This window comes from Alexandromys fortis, unplaced genomic scaffold (assembly GCF_014885135.2).
Source record: "Alexandromys fortis isolate MF-2015 unplaced genomic scaffold, M_Fortis_MF-2015_v1.1 scaffold_283, whole genome shotgun sequence".
Taxonomy (NCBI): Eukaryota; Metazoa; Chordata; class Mammalia; order Rodentia; family Cricetidae; genus Alexandromys; species Alexandromys fortis.
The window spans coordinates 910,405-931,393 of NW_026068164.1; the positions used below are offsets into that span (position 1 = coordinate 910,405).

The window sequence follows — 20,989 nt, forward strand, 5'->3', positions numbered from 1 at the left end:
GTTAAATACGTGAAGATTCATTACTTCAGCAATAATGTATTTGAGACCTTAACTAGTGGAGGGTTGTGCTGAACTACGGGAATAAGACAGACTAACAAAGACAAGAATATGCCTCACTAATAAAGTAAAGCAGACTACGTCTTCCAATAGACCTATTATGCTATATGACAGTAAGGGCTGTGAAAAGAAAATCAAGCAGGGAAAGGAAACTAGAGATTTAGCAGGGAGATTGATTGAAACCTTAGGTGAGTGGCTGGGAAATGGCTGACAAAAGAGAGGTGACATTTGAGTCAGGACCATTAGAAGCTAGAGGAATAAGCCTGAGTCAGCTGATCTTGGTTGTCAACCTGACTACATCTGGAATCAACAAAAATCCAAGCTGCTGGGCATGATTGTGAAGGATTTTCTCCCCACCTCTGATTTTGTGTTTTGAGACAGCCCTGGTTGTCCTCAACTCTATAGACCAGGCGGGTCTCATCTCAGAGATCCACTTGCCTCTACCTCGCAAGTGCTGGGATTAAAGAAGTGTGCTATCATGCCCAGAAGATTTACACTTTATGTTTCCAATTTTTTATATGTAGAGATCTATGTAATTTGATATATGTACCATGTAAGTGCTAACAAGTCAATAAAATACAGTAGTATAAAGTTAAAATAGAGTGATAGGGTGGAAACATGTCTAGTGACTACAGAAATGGAAAAGTGTCATAGATAGGTGTGATATCTTTAGAGCACTAAAACCAACTCACATCAATGAACAAAGGATGGTCTAATTCAGGGACTGGTTAGCTTCTGATTCAAGAACTATAGATGGTGTCCCCTTCACATATGCTGAAATTTAAGAGTCATTTGGGCAGAGGAAATCCCAGTTGAGAAAATGCTCTCCCCAGATTGGTCAAGCATGTGGTGCATTTTCTTCATTGATGACTGATGGAGGAAGAGCCCAGCTCACTGTGTGCAGTACCACCCTGATGGTGGTATCAGCTGATGGTCCTGAGTGCTGTAAGAAAGCAGGCTAAGCAAGCCATGAGGAACAAGCAGTGCTCCTTCATGGTTTCTGCTTCACGTTCCTGCTAACTGAGATGAATCTGGCACACAGGTTACACCATGAAAGATCTGATTAACAGCGCCCCCATTCAGCAGGAAGCAGTTTGGAGAGAAAAAACTACGCCCATGTTCCCAAATATTGTTTATAAATGTTCTTTTACATTTAAAGGGGGATATGATATAGATATGAATAATTTGCATTGGTAGGGATTTTAAGATCAATTTTGTTATATGTAAATGTATTTCTGATCTTGATTAAGGTATTGTGATTGTGTAGTTCATTTAAAAATGTAATGTATAATTAGGAAATATAGGTTGTTAATGGATAATCATCAATAATAGTCAAGCTTGTAGTCATGTTAGTTAGATTGGCATTTAATGTTTTAATAACTTAGGGCTTTTCATAACACGTCTGCTCCTGGCAGCACCAGCTACTTCAAGAGGAAGATGGGCATTGAAGAGGCTCCTTATGGAGTTTGATAGCCATTTGGGCAAGAAACTGTTCTTGCTTGGACTGTTGCATAAACTGGACACAAAGAACCCACAGAGAGGACTGCTGAACTTGCCTAAAGGTGAGATGATTCTTTGGGGTTCCTGATTCATGAAAGAGTCTGTGAGACATACTGCAGGACACAGCAGAAAGTGACTGAACTGTCTTTGGAATTTCCTGCTTCATGGAAATGTCTGCTGGATACTATGGGCTTGTAGGCTGAAGATGGGTGCCCCAACGGTACAAAAGAACTTTGGGTGACTGTTCAGGCAGCGAGATGTCTTTGTCATTTCTAGAGTTTTGGAAGTTGCTTATTTCTTGTTTGCTTAGGTAATATTATATCCTTCTGGAGTCTTTTATGGAGTTGAAGAATAGATAGTTATAGCTTTCCATTGTTATGATAAAAGATAAAATAGATATAAATATTCTTGCTTAATAACTGTTTTGTTATATGTAATTTTGCTATGTTAAAGTTAAAGCCTTTCTTTTTTTGTTTAAACAGAAAAAGGGGAAATGATGGAGGACGGTCATCTGTCTATGTGTTACTCTCACTGGTTAATAAAGAAACTGCCTTGGCTTTTTGATAGGGCAGAATTTAGATAGGTGGAGTAGACAGAACAGAATGCTGGGAGAAAGAAAGCATAGTTGGTGAGACGCCATGGAGCCAGCCGCCAGGTCAGACATGCTGAATCTTCCTAGTAAGCCACCACCTCGTGGTGCTACACACATTAATAGAAATGGGTTCATCAAGATGTGAGAGTTAGCCAGTAAGAGGCTAGAACTAATGGGCCAAGCAGTGTTTAAAAGGGTACAATTTGTGTGTTGTTATTTCAGGGGCTAAGCTAGCAGTGTGGGAGCCAGGTGGGATGAAAAGCAGGCCTGCTCGCCTCCTCACTACAAAGTAGAGATCCTTATGGATGGCTGTGATCCAAAAACACTTTAGTGACAAGACAGACTGGCTACAAATGCTGATTCCTGATCTAATCCATAGTACTGAAACAAGTGGCTCTCCACTTCAACAATTAAAGAAAAAAAAAAGGCTACATATTGAGCACATGGGAAAGTTTAAAGAAAGGGAAAGGAAAAATGATGTAATTATAATCTCAAAAAAAATTAAAAAAAAAACAAGAAATTAAGATGATATGAAAGACAGCCTGGGGCTGGTGAGATGGCTCCATGGGTAAAGGCACTTGCCTCCTGGATGGAACCCATAGAGTGGAAGAAGAAAATGGATTCTCACAAGCTGTTCTCTGGTCTCCATGTGTGCGCCATGGTGCATGTACACTCCTCTACCACACTAAATCTATCTTTTTTTTTTTCTTTTTTTTTTTTTCGGTTTTTCGAGACAGGGTTTCTCTGTGGCTTTGGAGCCTGTCCTGGAACTAGCTCTGTAGACTAAATCTATCTTTTAAACAAAAGATGGTTTGGTCCCACAACATTAAAAATATTCCAATACAATGAAAACAATCAAATAAATATATAAAGAAATGACAACTTAAAGAAAAATTATCTAAAAATGTTGGTTTAATGCTCAGAAAAACACCCTGAACACATAGAACAGTTGCTAAGAAGTAGTAAATTGATCAAATACTGGAGGACTGCTTCAATACCACTCTGATGGCTCTGCCCAGAGTAAGGAGTGCAGTACGGCTCTCCTCGTTAATTAAAAGGATTCATCTTGAATGTGAATGTGAACCTGGAAACGGTAAACCAGGGGCACACCAGGCAGCTCCAAAACAATAGACAAGTGCTGGCACAGCTCAAACCCTCACCCTCCTAGGGAACACCCAAGACCCTTCCCAGGCAGTGCTAACACCGTCTGGAGTGGCTATAATTTCTTATGTACAGTATCTAGCCTTAAATCAGACTTACAAGGCATGCCAAAAAAAAAAAAATCCAAATTTGAAGGAAAATAAAATCCAATTGACACACAAAATATTACCCAGATAATGGAGCCAAGTGCACAAGGATTTATAGCCATAATTACTCATGGTGGAGGCTCATAGCTTATGCTGGTTGGTTTTTATTAACTTGACACAAACTTAGAAACATCTGATCTCAACAGAGAAATAACCTCATCAGATCACCTGTAGGCAAGTGCTCTGGAGAGCATTTTTGTGATTAATGATTGTTGTGTCTGGCTCACTGTAGGTGGTACTATCTATCTCTGGGTAGGTGGTTCTGGGTTGTATAGAAAGTAGGCTGAGTAAGCTATGTAAGGCAAGCCATACAGAGCAAGTTCCTAGATGGTCTCTGCTTAAGTTCTTGCCTGGAACTCCCTTCATGAAAGAAAGCCTTTCCTTCCCAAGGTGCTTTGTGGCCATGCTGTTTATCACAGTTACAGAAACCAAACTAAGACACCTATAAACCAGCATTGGGACGGGGGAGACAGGACTACCACTATGAGAACTGAAGGCCAGCCAGAGCACAAAATTGAGATTCTTTCTTTAAATAAATATATAAAAATTTAAGAATAAAATATAGGTAATATATTCAAGAAAATTGGGGTGGTGAAAAAGAAAAGAAACCTACCCAGAAGGAAAGCATGAAGTAGGTAGTCAAAACCAAGTTCTGGTGCTGAGTTGGCTAGTCAACCTGACGCAAACCTAGAGTGAGTCATCTGAAAGAAGGGAGCTTAACTGAAGGATCATCTATCGCCATCAGATTGCCTGCAGGTAAGTCTGTAGGGGGCATTTTCTTAATTACTGATGTGGGAAGATCCTGCCCACTGTGGGTGGTACCACCGCTGGGCAGTGTAAGAAGACAGGCTGAGCAAGCAATGGAGAGCAGTTAGTAAGCAGCACTCCTCCATGGCTTCTGCTTCAGTTCCTGCCTCAACTTCCCTTCATGATGGATTCTAAACTGTAAAATGAAATAAACTCTTTCCTCCTTAAGTTAGTTTTGTTCAGTGTTTTCTTTTGGCAACAGAAAGCAACTAAAGGAAGCTGGGTGGTAGTGGTGTACAGCTTTAGTCCCAGCACTCTGGAGGCAGAGGCAGATGGATCTCTGTGAGTAAAGGGCCAGCCTGGTCTACAGAGTGAGTTCCAGAACAGCCAAGGCTGCAAAGAGAAACTCTTTATTTAGTTGCGGGTTTCACCCCAGTCTCCTGGCATTCCTTTTGAAATGTTGGGTGGAAAGTTCCATTTCAAAGCTCCCTCCCCTGGGAGTTGCCTCAGTCCAAACTCCACCTCCGAGAAAGCCCACCAAATGGTGACCCCTTCCACAGGCTATTTAAACTGTGCCCCCCCCCCGAGAATGAACATGTAGTCTCCCAGTTTTCTATGGCCTTTCAGTTTTCTGGTCCCCCCTTCCTGTTTTCCCGGGGGTCACCAGGAGTGTTGACAGCCATCAAACCTGGGTATCTTTTAATATGGTCTAATTTGGTCTGATTGGGATTACTGCATTGGCAAAGAGGTTTATCCCCTAAGGAAAAATACTTAACAACCCTGTCTTGAAAAAGAAAAGAAAGTACTAGAGGAGAAGTTGGTACCAGAAAAGTGGGATTACTGTGATGGTGTTGGCCATGTTGTTTTAGGATTGTGGAAGGGTTTTAGAGCTGAGGGCTGGAAAATCCACTGAATACCAAGAAAAATGCAGATTAGAGAGACCTGACTTGTGAAGTTTTGAGGGAAGAGTGGAAGTCCCTCAAGACTCTACAACAATCATTCCTCTGCTATTAAGAATATTAATATTGGGCTGGAGAGATGGCTCAGTGGTTAAGAGCATTGCCTGCTCTTCCAAAGGCCCTGAGTTCAGTTCCCAGCAACCACATGGTGGCTCACAACCATCTGTAATGAGGTCTGGAGCCCTCTTCTGGTGTGCAGACATACACAGAGACAGAATAGTGTATACATAATAAATAAATATTAAAAAAAGATTATTAAGAATCTATTACTTCTGGTTAGCTGGGGCTGAAGAATCGGCCGAATAATAAGAAGCCAGTTACTAGGTCGAATGCTCCTGGTTAGCCAGGGCTGAAAATCACTGTGATTAAAAGAGATCAGAATCACTGAGATGAAATCCAAGTATTTCCTCGGGGTCAGCACACAGAAGTCGTGGTCCAGAGGTGACCAAGGCTGCATTTCAAACTAGCAGCTGCACTTGGCAATGTGTAACGGAAAGCATGAGGGGTCCTGGAGAGCAGCTGAAGAAGCTTAGCACTTTGCCACAAGAGCCATTGGTCAAAGTGCAGCCTCAGCTGCAGTGAGACTCAGAATTTGAGATACCAGGACCATGGGTTGAGCACCAAGGACAGCAGCAGGCCTGGCATGGGGCCAGCCTGAGCCTATGAAACAAGCTATGTGTGCTGTGCATGGCAGAGTTGGAGAGATGAGGCTACTCAAACCCTTTTCTAGCTCAAAAATTCATGTGTCTCAGGTGTTAGACGCTGAGCTAATTACACTGTTGATTTTGACTCTGCTTTGATCTCACTGTAACTGTACCCTAGTCCAAATCTTTTGAAACCAGTATATAAATTTCTTTATTTTACAGAAACCCACAGTTAAGAGACCTTGGATTTCTAAAGATAACTTGGATTTTTAAATAGCTGGAGTTTTTACAAGACTGTGGGACTTTTAAAAGCTGGGCTATATTATACTAATGATATTGAATACTATATTATGATACTAGTGTGCCACCTTGGGAATAAACAAGGAAAGGCTATAGTTGAATAGTGACATGTTTATGTGTCAAGCTGAGAAGGGGTCAATTGCGCTACTTAATTTCTGTCAACTTAACACAAACCTAGATTTATCTGAAAAGAGGGAACCTTAATTGAGAGATTACCTCCATGGGAGTGCATGCAAGTAAATATGTGGAAGCATTTATTAATGATTGATGGAGGAGAGAACAGCCCACAATGGACAGGGACACCACTGGGGAGGAGGTCCAGCAAACTGAACAAGCCACGGACAGAAGCCAGTAAGAAGCATTCTTCCATGGTCTTTGCTTCACTTCCTACCTTCACTTCCTTCCTTATGGATTGTAAGCTGTAGGATGAAATGAACCCTTTACTCCCCAAGTTGCTTTTGGTTACTGTATTAATCACAGCAATAGAAAACAAACTAAGATAAATATCATCTCAAAAAATGATGAAAAATTGCATAGTAAGTCAAATGTGCATATCATCTAGGCTACCCACTAGAAGGATAACAAAAAGATAAGAAAAATACTAAATGAATTTTAAAGTAATCCATAAGAAGGCAAGAATGAAAAAAGACATGAAACAGGAAAATCAAAGAGAAAATTAGCAGCGATGAGAAACAGATGAGATGAAAAGAATTAAATGCATTCCTATGAAAAGATAAAAACCTATGAAAAAGATAAAAAAAAAAGCATAGTAACTATATGCTTCTTACAAGAGACACATTAAAGACAGAAATATATACCAAGGGTGAAACCGGGCAAAAGATACAAGAATTACAAGAAATATTAGAAAAAAAAAGTTGCTGCAGCTAGATTGGTATCAGACAGAAATGTCTTCTCTAATAATCATGAACAGATTGACTTATACAGGGCAAATCCACAAGAAAGAATAATTCTAAATTGACTGCACCAAACAATTTAGTTTCAAAATACAAAAAGGAACTGCTTACTGCTGGCTCAGAGGAGGTGAGACCTAGGAAAATGGAGCCTAAAAAATGAATCCAAGGGGCTGGAGAGATGGCTCAGAGGTTAAGAGCACTGATTGTTCTTCCAGAGGTCCTGAGTTCAATTCCCAGCAACCACATGGTGGCTCACAACCATCTGTAATGAAATCTGGTACCCTCTTCTGGCCTGCAGGCATACATGCAGACAGAACACTGTATACAAAATAAATAAATAAATCTTAAAAAAAAATAAATCCAACTAAAGTCTCATACAATAGCCAACTTTATTCAGTGCATCAGGCAATTAATACTCTGAGCATTAAGAAGAATCACATAAATTCCCATGAGTACAAGCTATATACAATTACACATGGCAAAAACATGTTTCTCCATAGAGGCATATAATGACAGCAGCAAGCAATAATGAGTAACCTGAAGTAAACTCATTCGTACTCGTTACACCTAAGGGTGAGAAAACACATTCCAAGAACAATTCCGTGTTTTGAAGGAAGTAAGGTCACAGATTTTTGACCTATTTTCTTGGAGTTTTCTCATAAGCATTTAGAATTCTCCTCACATGTCCCTGTTGTGGAATAATGCTTTTGTATACTATAATGATTTGTCACTCATATTGGTTTAATAAAGTGCTGATTGACCAGTAGCCAGGGAGGAAGTATAGGCAGGGCAACCAGACTAGGAGAATTCTGGGAAGAGGAAAAGCAGAGAGTAGTCACCAGCCAGACACAGCGGAACCAAAATGAGAATGCTGCACTGAGAAAAGGTACTCTAAGCCACATGGCTAAACATAGATAAGAATTATGGGTTAATTTAAGTTGTAAGAGCTAGTTAATAAGCCTGAGCTAATAGGCCAAACAGTTTATAATTAATATAAGCCTCGGTATGTTTCTTTGGGACTGAACAGCTACGGGACCAGGAAGGACAAAAACTTTTGTCTACATGTCCCTATGATAGAACAACCAGAAGAATTAAAGATAGTGGAATTAATATCCTTATTATAGTAACTATCAAAAAAAGCAACCATTTGGAAATGCTAGCGCATGCTTGCAATTCAAGAATTCTAAAGGCTAAGGCAAAAGGACTGTGAGACCAAGGCCAAACTGGGCTGTATATTAATCAAACAAACTGTCTTAGTTAGGATACTTACTTTTGCTGTGGTGAAACACCATGACCAAAAGCAACCTGGGAAGAAACTGTGCTCCATATAACAGTTCATCATTGAAAGCAGTTTGAGGGCAGGAACTGATTCAGAGGCCATAAAGGGGTGTTGTATACTAGCTTGCTCAACCTGCTTTCTTAAAGAAGCAAGGAGCACCAGCCCAGGGATGGCCCCACCCACATCAATCACTAATAAAGAACATGCATTACAGCCAGATCTTAGACATTTTCTCAAGTGAGGCTCTCTCCTCTCTGATGACTCTAGATCGTGTTAAGTTGACTTAAAACCAGCCAGTACACAAATAAAAACAAAAAACAAACAGACAAAATAGGAACACATTTAATAAACCTGATCTACTTAATAAAACGGTATGTCAAAAATGACAAAATACATTTTCTGTGTGTATATAACATATAGCACAAAATTCAGGACATGCTAAATGAATATCAAGCCTGAACAAATTTCAAAGAACAATAATCATAGAAATCATTCCAAGTATGTTGCCTGACCACAAAAGTATTGAGCTGGAATTCAGTTAAAAGATAACTAGGAAATTCCCACCTATTTGGACATTAAACAAAAGTAACTCTGGAGCCAGGCAGGATATTAAATCAGATACCAGAAAATATTTTCAGTGGGATGAAATCAACACACGACATGGAATAATAGAACACATGGAAAACAAAAACACAATGGAAGATTTCAGTCTAGGTGTTAAAACATAACATTTTATAATTAAGATCAATTGTATCTGTATTCCATGTCTTTTGCTATGTGATAGATAACCTTCATGCATGCGGACTATGTCAAGCCACCAGAAGGCCAGCATCAGTTATGGTCCATTAGTGGATCAAAACCCTCCCAGTGCTAGAACTATCTTGGTTCCTCCCATGAGACTATGAGACAAGATTTTGATTCATACTCTGTTGAGGCTTTAGTGCTAAATGCCTGGGATACTCAACGAATAAAGAACAGAACTGTCAGTTGGACTTGTTTATAAGGAAAAAAATCAATTTAGGGCCAGTGAGATGGCTCAGTGGGTAAAGTACTTGTCATGTATTGTGAGGACCCGAATTGGGATTCCTAGAACCCATGAAAGCCGGACATGGAGTCTGTAATTCCAGTTCTCCATAGTAAGATGGAAGAACCCTCGGAAGCTTGCAAGCCAGCTAGACTGGCATAAACAGTATTGAGCAACAAGAGACCCTGGCAAACAAGGTAGAAGGTGAAGCCCATCACCCGAGGCTGCCTCTGTGCACACATATGCTGTGGCATTCATGCTTACACACACACACACACACACACACACACACACACACACACACGATGCGGGAAAGGGAGGTTTAGAAAATTCCCGAGGTTAAATATAGAGGGTGAGAGAGAGCGAAAGAGAGATTTAGAAAATCCCCTAGGTTAAATACAGAGAAAGTCTAGACTTTAAAAGGATGAAAAAGTATAAAGTTATACTAGACAAATTCTAACTAAAAGGAAGTTGCATTAATAAACAAATATTTTAAAAAATCAGAGTAGAAGAGATACAAACTCTTTAACAATAAAAGGTATAGTTCATTAAGATGTAAGAATTTGGATTTGTATGCATCTAGCAATGTATCTTTAATCATAATCTTAAACACTAAATGCATATAATCTCAATCTAACATCGGACAAACCTACTCTGTTACATCAAGGTAATAAAGAATGAAGGTTGAGTCCAGTTTTTACTGCAGACTCTTAGTAACTTCACCTCTCCCTTTCCCTTCCATATTGTACTGATGGAAAGGGTAATAATTATTAACATTTGCTCCTTCTTTTGAAACAAACAAACAAAAAAGAAGTTTCAAACTATGCTCTGCTTGTCTGTGTGCAGAGAACTCCCATCCTGGCTGCACCTTTAGCTATAATAAAAGCTTAGGGCTGCCCCCTTTCCTTGCTTTCTGCTCAACACATCTCCCTCCCAATTGTGCCCTTCAGGTTTTGTTCTGTAGCCTAGGCTGGCCTGGAACTTTCTATGAGGGAACTGAAAGAACATACACATAATCTCCAAGAGCACACAGCATATTTATAATGCTTATGATACTGTAGTTGGTGCTCTTGTGATTTTGATCTTTAGGAATTGGTAATCAAAATCACAAGAGCACCAGCTATCATACCATTAGCTAGATATCCTCAAATCTAGTCCCTGGAAACTATGAATAAACAGCTTATGTAGCAAAAGTGACTGTGGGCTTGAATAACTGAAAGATCTTGAGATGAGAGGTATTATTCTGAATTGTCTAGGTAGTTTCAATATATCAAACTTGTGTTCTGCTCCTGTAACCCCACCTGTTTTGCTCACCAAATCCCCCATTTGGAAACCCTTGAGCTATTAAAAAAAAAAAAAAAAACAAAAAAAACCTTGTCTTCCTCATATCCAATGCTGAACTCTCAAACTCTGCCTTAGGAGAGGCATCTGGGTACAGGAATAAAAAAGCCTGCTTTAATTAATTTGGCCATGATGAGTTGGTGGTCTCTCTCCTCCCATCTTTAGGATTAAATTAGCCCTCAGTCAGAAACACATTGTTGGAAAAGCCAAGGAAACATTGTTCTTTAGAGACCCCAGAAAGAATCCCAGTTCTGCCAACACCTTGACTTTGGGACTTAAAAGCCTCCAGGACGGAAAGATAATTCCTTGGGGTCTTTTAAAAGAAAAAAATGTACATTGTTTTAAGTCACTAAATCTGTGGTCACTTTTTTTCTAACCAGCAACAGAAAACATATATATTCTATTTACATGGAAATTAAGCACTCATAAATAACCTATTGAAAAGAAACAATGGAAATCAGAAAACATGCATGACCAAGTGATGACAGAACTGCTTCCTGCTATGAGCTGAAACTGTTCTCCTAAAATCAGCACAGGAAACCCTAAACCCCTAATCCTCACCATGTGAATTTAAATTGGCCATTCAGACAGTCCCTAACCTAACCTGCCTGGATTACTCACCGGATGGATGGATGGATGGATGGATGGATGGATGGATGGATGGATGGATAGACAGACAGACAGACAGACAGACAGACAGACAGACAGACAGACAAAAATGAGAATATGGTAAGAAGGTAGTCATCTGCAAACTAAGAAGAAAAGCCTCAGTCAATTGAATCGGAGAAATCATCTGTTGTTTAAGCAACTGATGTCTGCTTCTCTGCTACTGCAGTCCCAGCAAATGAACATGTTTTCTACCAAAAGTGAATGGATACACCTAAAAAATAATTTACATAGAAATTTATGGTCTCAAATGGGGGAGGAGCTAAGGGGCACCTGAAGCTGGGGAGGTGGCTCAGCAAATAACAACTCAGAACTGCTTTTCCAGAGGACCAGGGTTCCAGGGGCAACTTACAACCACCTGAAATTCCAGTTCCAGGGGATTCAAGGCCTCTGGGTCCCTAGGGCACCAGTGCACATATTCCATATATATCCACACACACATAAATCAAAAATAAATCTTAAAAAAGGAAATTAGACTGAGAACAGTAAAGTTAACCTAAAGAAAAAAATTAAATGTATGAACTCCATTGCTTTTTAAATAAAAGGCCATAAATCCATCTACCTCTGGTGAAAATGATCAGTATTTAACAGTGAGAGGGAGTATAGTACTACAGATAAATTAGGTACAAATCACCAATATCCAAAAAATGAGTGGCTTAGTGGCAGACTTTCTACCTAGCTTGTGAGGGTTTAGTCCTCCAGCACTGAAAATTCAGGACTGAACCAAGTATGCCTCAAAAACTAAGATAAAATCTATGTGAAATATATCAAAATCTTTGCTAAAACAAACATCTTTTCTAGAAAAGTAGAGCTTAATAAAACTTACTGAGAAAATTGGAAATGAGCTATAACCATGACATAAAGCTTAAAATTTTCTTAGCTGGGACTGAAAAAACCCTCAGTGAGTACAAGCACTTTTCTACGGAATGCTTTTCTAGAGAATCTGTATTTAAGTCCCAGCACCCATACAGCAGCTCACAACCCTTTGTGACTCCAGTTCCAGGGGATCTGACATCCACTTCCAGCCTCCCTGGGCACTGCACTCACACTGTGCAGGGACATACACACAGGCAAAAAAACTCACACACATAAAAAGATGTCTTAGCTAACCCAGGTGACTTCACCACCTATTTTATTTCAAACATTGAAAGGATAAATAATGAAAGCCTCCAACTTCATGTAAAAACTCTATAAATTAGAAAAATACTCCCAGGGGAGTGGTGGCACACACCTTTAATCCCAGCACTCAGAGGCAGAGGCAGGTGGATCTCTGAGTTCTGGGACAACTTGTTCTACAATGCAAATTTGGACAACCAAGGATACATAGAGAAACCCTGTCTTGTAAAACCGAAACAAACAAACAAGCAAACAAAAAAAAAAAAATCAAACTTAACTCATTTTACAAATCTGACAAAAACTTTAATACCCAAATATGAAAATACTTAAAAAAAAAACCACACATTCCTAAACAAAATACAGCAAAATCAGTTCAGCCACATAAAATGAAAAGGATAATCAATCATGCCCACGTTTTATTTATTTTAGGAATTTAAAGACTTTTTTGGGGGGGAGAATTTAACTGTACTTAGTTAATATATTTCACCACAATCACAGGTTAAAGGAGATAAACAAGATCATCTTCATGATACAAAAACTTATTTTATGGAATTCAATTCCCATTCATAAAAATACTCTAAGCAAACTTGGAATGAAAAGGAATTCTGTAAATTTGACTAAGGAATTTACCAAAACCTAAAGGCAGAAAGCACACTTCATGGTAAAGGATGAAAACTTCCCTGAGATTGGAGGCAAAGGGCATTATGATCAAGTACATCCAACAATACTCTTATTATTTAAAATAGTATAGAAACCAATCTTGATGCCCACCCCCCAAAAGCCCACCAAAAGCAAACAAAGTTGCTTTAGGGGCTGGAGAGATGGCTCAGTGGTTAAGAGCACTGCCTTCTCTTCCAGAGGACCAGAGTTCAATTCCCAGCACTCACATGGCAGCTTACAACTCCAGTTCACAACTATAACTCAGGTTCCAGGGCTTCTGACACCCTCATACAGACATGTAGCAGGCTCAGGTGCATTCAAGATTCGGTCTCACCAGTAATCCATCACACCACGACTAAGGAAGGCATTGCTCCTGGAGGTGTAACAGACATCAATGCTGCTCTATAAGAAGTGCTGAAGACTGCCCTCATCCATGATGGCCTTAGACAGGCGCCAGGCCCATCTTTGTGTGCTCGCACCCAATTGTGATGAGCCTGTGTATGTCAAGTTGGTGGAGGCACTTTATGCTGAGCACCAATCAACCTAATTAAGGCTGAGACAACAAAAAACTAGGGGAATGGGTAGGCCTCTGTAAATTCGAGGAGGGCGGGGGAATGACAGAAAGTAGTTGTAGCTTGCAGTAGTGCAGTTGGTTAAGGACTATGGCAAAGCGTCTCAGGCCAAGAATTTCATCAAAGAGTACTTCAAATGCAAGAAATGAATAAAAACTTTTGGCTAACGACAACAACAACAAAAAAAAACAGTCAAGTAGCAGGCTGAGGATATGCTTCAACAGAGATATCCACATGAGTAAGAAGACCTGAGTTCGATTCTCTAGAACCCAAATAAAGCTGGACACAATAGTGTATGTCTGTAGTACCAATTCTACCATGGAGAGATGAGAGGAAGACAGAGGAGAAGCCCCACAAGCTTGCTGGCCATTTAATCTGGTGTAAGGAGCAGTGTTAACAAGAGACTCCTGTCTCAAACAAGCCTGAAGATGAGGTTGAACTCTTATAAAAGTTGCTTGAAGCCCTGGATTCAGTCCCCGGACATTAATCTACATATCTTAGAACCCCTGATTTTTAACAAAAAAGCAAAATATATCAAATGGAAAAAAGAAAGCATATTTAACAAATGGTGCTGACATAACTGGATATCAACATGTAGAATGAAAAGAGATCCATATCTATCACCATGTACAAAACTCAAGTCCAAATGCATCAAAGACCTCAACAACATAAAGCCAGCCACACTGAACCTATAGAACAGAAAATAGGAAGTACACTTGAACACATTGGCACAGGAGACCACTTCCTAAATATAACCTCAGCAGCACAGACACTGAGAGAAACAATAAATGGCCTCCTGAAACTGAAAAGCTTCTGTAAAACAAAGGACATTTGTTGTTTTGTCTGTTGAAATGGTCAACAAGACAAAACAACAATCTATAGAATGGAAAAAGATCTTCACCAACCCCACATCAGACAGAGGTCTGATCTCCAAAATATACAAAGAACTCAAGAAATTGGTCATCAAGAGAACAAATAATCCAATAAAAAAAAAATGGAGTACAGACCTAAACAGAGAACTCTCAACAGAGGAACCAGTGTGGCGATTTCTCAGAAAATTAGGAAACAACCTTCCTCAAGACCCAGTAATAACACTTTGGGGTATATATTCAAAGGATGCTCAATTGTGCCACAAAGATATGTGCTCAACTATGTTGAGAGCAGCATTATTTGTTATAGCCAGAACCCAAAAACAACCTAAATGCCCCTCTACCAAAGAATAGATAAGGAAAATGTGGTACTTTTACACAATGGAGTACTACACAGCAAGAAAAAAAATGACATCTTGAATTTTGCAGGAAAATGGAGCTAGAAAACATCATTTAAAGTGAGGTACCCCAGACATAGAAAGACAAGTATCACATGTACTCACTCATAAGTGGTTTTTAAACATAAAGCAAAGAAAACCAGCCTACAAATCATAATCCCAGAGAACCCAGACAACAATGAGGACTCTAAGAGAGACATACATGGATCTAATCTACAAGGGAAATAGAAAAAGACAAGATCTCCTGAGTAAACTGGGAGTGTGGGGACCTTGGGAGGAGATTGAAGGGGAGGGGAGAGACAGGGAGGGGAGCAGAGAAAAATGTAGAGCTCAATAAAAATCAATAGTAAAAAGAAAAGATATATTGGCAAGAACCAACTAAATAAATACAGCCTGAATCAGGTTAATTCTTCAGTTCCAATTACTACTTTACAGCAGATGCAGAGAATAAAAGCACACACTATTTGAAACAAGCACAAAATCCAGAAGACAGGACTTCACAAACCAAGGACAGAGCTTTACAGCAAATAAATACCGAGAGAAGTCTGCAGGCTAAAGGGGCCAACTGAAAACCACAGGCTAACAGAAGAATGAAATCCTTTCATCTTCAAGAAAACAGAAGGAACCAGAGGGCATAGTGAACGAAATAAGCCAAGCACAAAAAGACAAGTAGAATTTTTCTTTAAAGAAGAACTTAAAAAAAAAAGATACAATTGAAAATAGAAGGTAGTCTATTAGGGACTGGGGAGGAGGGAGGACAGAGGGGAGAGAGGGGATAAGGTTGGGTGAACATTATGAATGCACAATATCTGTATGGAAATGCCATGATGAATCCATTAATACATATAATACATGCTAATAAAAGGGAAAAACATAGACAAACTATAGTGTTCATAAATGTAAACTTTAGTGCTTATTACACAAATCAGGGTAGCTGTTTTTCTTGGGAAGGTTAGCCATAGCTCTAAGGGCCTCCAGAAAGTAACTGACATGTCATTTATTGATGTAGGTGGACCTTCTGTCTCTGTGTTATTTTCATTGGTTAATAAAGAGTCTGTTGGCCTTTTGATAGGGCAGAAAATTAGGTGGGTGGAGTAGATAGAACAGAATGCTGGGAAGAAGGGAAGTGAGTCAGACGCCATGATTCTTCGACCTGAGACGGATGTAGCCTAGAATCTTTCCCGGTAAGCCACCACCTTGTGGTGCTACACAGATTATTAGAAATGGGTTAATCAAGATGTAAGAATTAGCCAATAAGAGGCTAGAACTAATGGGCCAGGCAGTGTTTAAATGAATATAGTTTGTGTGTTGTTATTGCTGGGTATAAGCTAGCCAGGCGGCTGGGAGCTGGGTGGCAGGAATGCAGCCCGCTGTTCCTTCTAAAAGCAGGCCTGCTTGCCTCATTATTACAATTTATAAAGGTCTTCACTGTATGGCAGCTCCTTAAGTTGTACCACCCCTTGTATTTTTTTGTGCTTTTGCTCTACTTAGTAGCAAGAAACTAAACATTAAGAGAACAGAAGGTTCATCTGAAGGAAAGAGAGGGAAGGGTGGTGGGAACATGAGCATCACAAAGACTTAAATTTCAGCTTAAAAAATTTATTGACCTATACTGGTGTAGGAGTTCCTTCTGTTTGTGTGTTGTTTTCACTGGTTAATGAATAAATAAACTGCTTTGGGCCTGATAGGGTAGAACTTAGGTAGGTGGAGAAGACAGAACTGAATGCTGGGAGGAAGAAAGCAGAGTCACAGAGAAGCTATGGATCCTCCGCCTCAGACAGACACCGTCTAACTGGTAAGCCACAGCCACATGGCGATACACAGATTAATGGAGATGGGTTAAACTAATATCTAAGGCTAATGCCCAAGCAGTGTTTAAATCAATACAGTTTCTGTGTGGTTATTTCAGGTGTAAGCTAGCCGGGCAGCCGGGACAAATAAGCAGGCCCTCTCCTCACAACACCATACACATATGATTTTTACACTTCAACAAAGATATACCCCCACGTCAGCAAACATACTGCATATTCAGCACAGACAAAGACCACAAGGGAGCACAGATAGAAACAGTTTGATTTGTGGAATGGTACCACTATATAAAATTCTAAAACTGTTATCTTATCCACTAAGATGTTGTGAGAAAAGCAAGGCTACAGCATTGTGTATCATTCACATGCTCACATCATTAGCTAGTTCTGGTTCAGCTTTGACACTGACTTGAAAAGGACTTTGATAACCAACAGCAAACCGTCACAACACAGAAGAACCCATAAGACGCTCTCATATGCCACCTCCTAGCCCTGCTACAAAAATTGAGCATTAATTCAGTAAGCAGGTATTACAGCACCTAACCTAAAACCTTGCCAGGACTTGTGGGTCTCAGTTTTTATCTATGTAAGGATGGAAGCCCACGGTAGTCACACCTCCTACTAAATGGTATCAGCTAAGCAAAGAGGGAAGGAGAATCTTCTTTGCAAAGACTGACTCTAAACACACACGCGCGCGCACACACACACCTGTTATCACTTAACTGACACCTTCTTTTCATGTTTCCAGCTGTTGCAACACTGACCTCTTTAGTGACTCTAAGTCCTTTCAGAGTGAGACCTACAGCTTCCAAGCCAGGTACAGGGCCAATCTGGCCTCCAAAGACTGAAGACATCCCGATGCTCTGCCAATAAGCGAGAATCTACAATTTCCATGCTGTGTTCTTCCCTAGAGCCAAGGAATGGGCTGTCAGTTATGGCTGCAGGAGTGTCACTAATTGCAAAAATCGAGAAAGAGACTATCAAGCAAGAGGTTTCATCTCATCATCTGCCTTTGAGTTAGTCTCAGAAATCACCAAAAAGAGCATGGGGGTGGAGTGGAAATGCAGTCCAAAAGCTATGAAGAAGTCATGACAAACACAGAAGATTACTATGTGCTCTCTGTAAAATAGCCTATCAAATACTGTTAGCTCTTTAGGTCTTATCAAGCAGATATTTAAGCACAAGCAGCATCTGGGAGGAAAAGCTAAGGGTGTGGAATCTCCCAACCCAGGAGACAGTGATTAACAGTGGGTACATACACACTTAAAAGCTTAAAAGGTCTGCTTGAATTCCTAACAAAAATCATGGTTCATCTCCATGGCCATGGTCTGTGTTGAGAGCAGTCTGAGAATTTTTCCTTAGATGGTAGGTAACAGGCTATCTTGCCAGGAGAAAACAAAGTCTAGCCTTTTCTCCCTTTGTAGGAAGGAGAGACTTATTCTGTTGTATCCTGAATCTTCTCCGATAGAATCTTGGGATATTCTTCTGTTCAAAGGCTCTGCTCTGTGAAAAAGGGAAATCTAGCTGTGTATATTTTCAACCCAACCTAAGACAGCCTCCATCTTTCCTGTAAACGACTACAAGTAAATCGTAAAAACAAAAATTAAAAGATGGTTGCAAGATATACTTACACGAAAATATTCTTATTAGCTCTAGTGACAAATACATCAAATATTCACTATTAAAAAGAAGGTGGCAATAGCACCCGGGAGTTTGGGGCCAGCCTGGTCGACAGAGTGAGATTTAGGTCAGCCGTGAACAACACAGTGAAACCCTGTCTCGGAAAAAAAAAAAAAAGTAAAGCTGAAAAGGAACCTACATCTACCAACTGTATAGTCTATAGGCTCTGTTTACTGTTTGCCTTTGATTTAAATAAACAAATTGATAAAAACTACTATAAGGTAATTGAGAAATTAATCAATAGCCATTGAAGGCTCCTAGTAAAATAAAAACTGGCTACCGGAAGCGTAACATAGCCACAGGATAGAATATGAGACAGTTAACACCATACGAAACAATAACAACCAAAGAATACGATATGGAGCCAACCGAAGTGAAATAAGCCACTGAAAAAGACAATCACTTTCTCTCTCACATGCACAAACCATATTTTACAAATATATGTATGCCATGGAAGAAGGGGGTGACTACATGGAAGGAGGGGAGTCTAAGCAGAGGGAGGAGAGAACAAGGAAGGCTGCTGGAGGAAAACAAGACAAATATTCCATGTCTTCTCACACACTCACCAAAGGGGAGAATGGTGGGGGAGGGTGACAATGGAGAGCAAGTGCAAGCAAAACATACATATACATGAAAATGTCACAATGGAACTCATTTTGCACACTAAGCAAAACTGTGTATATGTGTGATCCTATGTATAATTGTAGGTACCACCAAGTAGATATCAACCGGGGTCGTTCCTTGGGGATTGGCCACCTTTTTTAAATTTTTTTATTTTTATTTATTTATTTATTTTGAGTCAAGGCGTCTTTCTTGGCCTGGAACTCACCAATCAGGCAAAGCTGTCAGGCCAATGAACACAAGGGATCTATCTCTCTCTCTACCTTCCTAGGACTAAGATTACAAACTCATATCATCATGATGACTAGCTTTGTTTTAAAATGCAAGTCGAGAGGGTCCTCATGCTGGTGCAGCAGGCACTCTACCACCAACTGAGCCATCTAGTACTCATTAACTAAAAGTTCAAACAAGCAACAGAGAACTAACCAGTAACTTTAACAGAAATTGTAGAAGTTACAAACTGATGCCCTACAGCAGGCACCACTCCTAAATGGATTCATCTATGTCAATTCTTTTAAATTCAAGGACACGAGGTCTACAATGTCACCTGCTCCAGACCAGGGCGGAAAAATTTCTTCAATGCTTTAAAAAAAAAATCTGATAAAATTGACAGCAAATTTACACATGACACAAGAAGTGCCTATTTCTTTGACACATTCTGAACTACTTAAGGTTTAAATGACAAGCTTAGCTAGCGTTCACTAGTAAACAGTGGAAAGAAGGGGTTGATACAGGTTCATAAAGCAAGACTGATTTAAACTGGATGATGGATACATAGGTGTATATGTGGTTTTCCTTTTTAAATAAAAAGATTTCATTTATTTTTAATTATGTGAGTGCTGATGCCTGTGGAAGCCAGAGATTTCCGATCCCCCTGGAGTTGGAATTAAAGACACTTGTGAGCTACTGACATGGGTGCTAGAATGAATCTGGGTTCTCTACAAGACCAGCAAGTGCTGAGTCATCTCTCCAGCCCACATTTTTGATTTCTAAAACTAATCGAGAATGTTTTACATGGCTCTTTTCGTATATATGTGCACATTCATGCAAAAACATTTTTAACTAAAAATGTTTCCTGGATTTATTAGGATAATTGATTCTTTTCAGGCAAATATCAAAAATACATAAATGCAGACCTAAGAGTCTAGACAAAGAGGGACTATGCTGTCTCAACAGCCAGCATCCTGTTACTGCTAGCAGGCATCGGCTTTGCTCTCTGCTCAGCTGGCAAGGACTTGCTGCATTAATTGCTCAAGATGCAGGCAAGCAGCCTGAAGCAAGGTGTATCCCTGGTGAGCCATTGCTGAGTAAGGGACTCAGCCTACAGCCATGCCTCAGCCTGTCTTTCTCCCTTCCCCATCCAGACTCCTCCTTTCCTAGTCTTTTATATTTTCCTGCGTCACCAACACAAAATGGAGTTAGCTGGGGGCAAAAACAATCTGTCTAAAATGGCTGAATGCAGCAGGGAGTGCCAGGCAGTGATGGGAAGAGAAAGGGCACCCCCTGCTGTCCAACACAGGGACCCCAATTTTTTTTCCTTTCTTGATTATTTTGCATCAAAACAATCCTAAAAGGACAGATTATTTCTGTTATAATCCTAGATATCTACATTGAGCTCACACTTCAAGGAGCAGAAATTAAGGCACAAATGGTAAATATTTTTTTTTCCGTATCTAAAGACAAAGTTAAAGTACAAAGTGAGCAGACCTGGGTCACAGTTATTGCTCAGTCATGGTTAGTAACAGTTTCTAAGAGCTCACAGAAAGGAAGGAAGTCCTTCTATAGCACACTATTCCCCCAATTTCAGCAATGAGTAATAGTCCCTGGAGTCCCGCAGCTATAGCCATCACTTCCCCAGGAATTCCTGTTCTGATCCTTTCTCAGTGAGGACCACAAACAGGAAACAGAGGAGTAGGAGTTGCCCGACATCTGGGA

General features: G+C 39.9%; 1 protein-coding gene and 1 pseudogene across 1 annotated transcript in view; one reads left to right on the forward strand and one right to left on the reverse strand.

Moving 5' to 3' along the window:
- Diaph1 (diaphanous related formin 1) overlaps nucleotides 1-20,989 on the reverse strand; it is a 95,409-nt gene that overhangs the window by 18,713 nt on the left and 55,707 nt on the right. The gene's annotated exons all lie outside the window — the stretch shown is intronic.
- Nucleotides 5,661-15,393, forward strand: LOC126491953 (40S ribosomal protein S12-like; annotated as a pseudogene).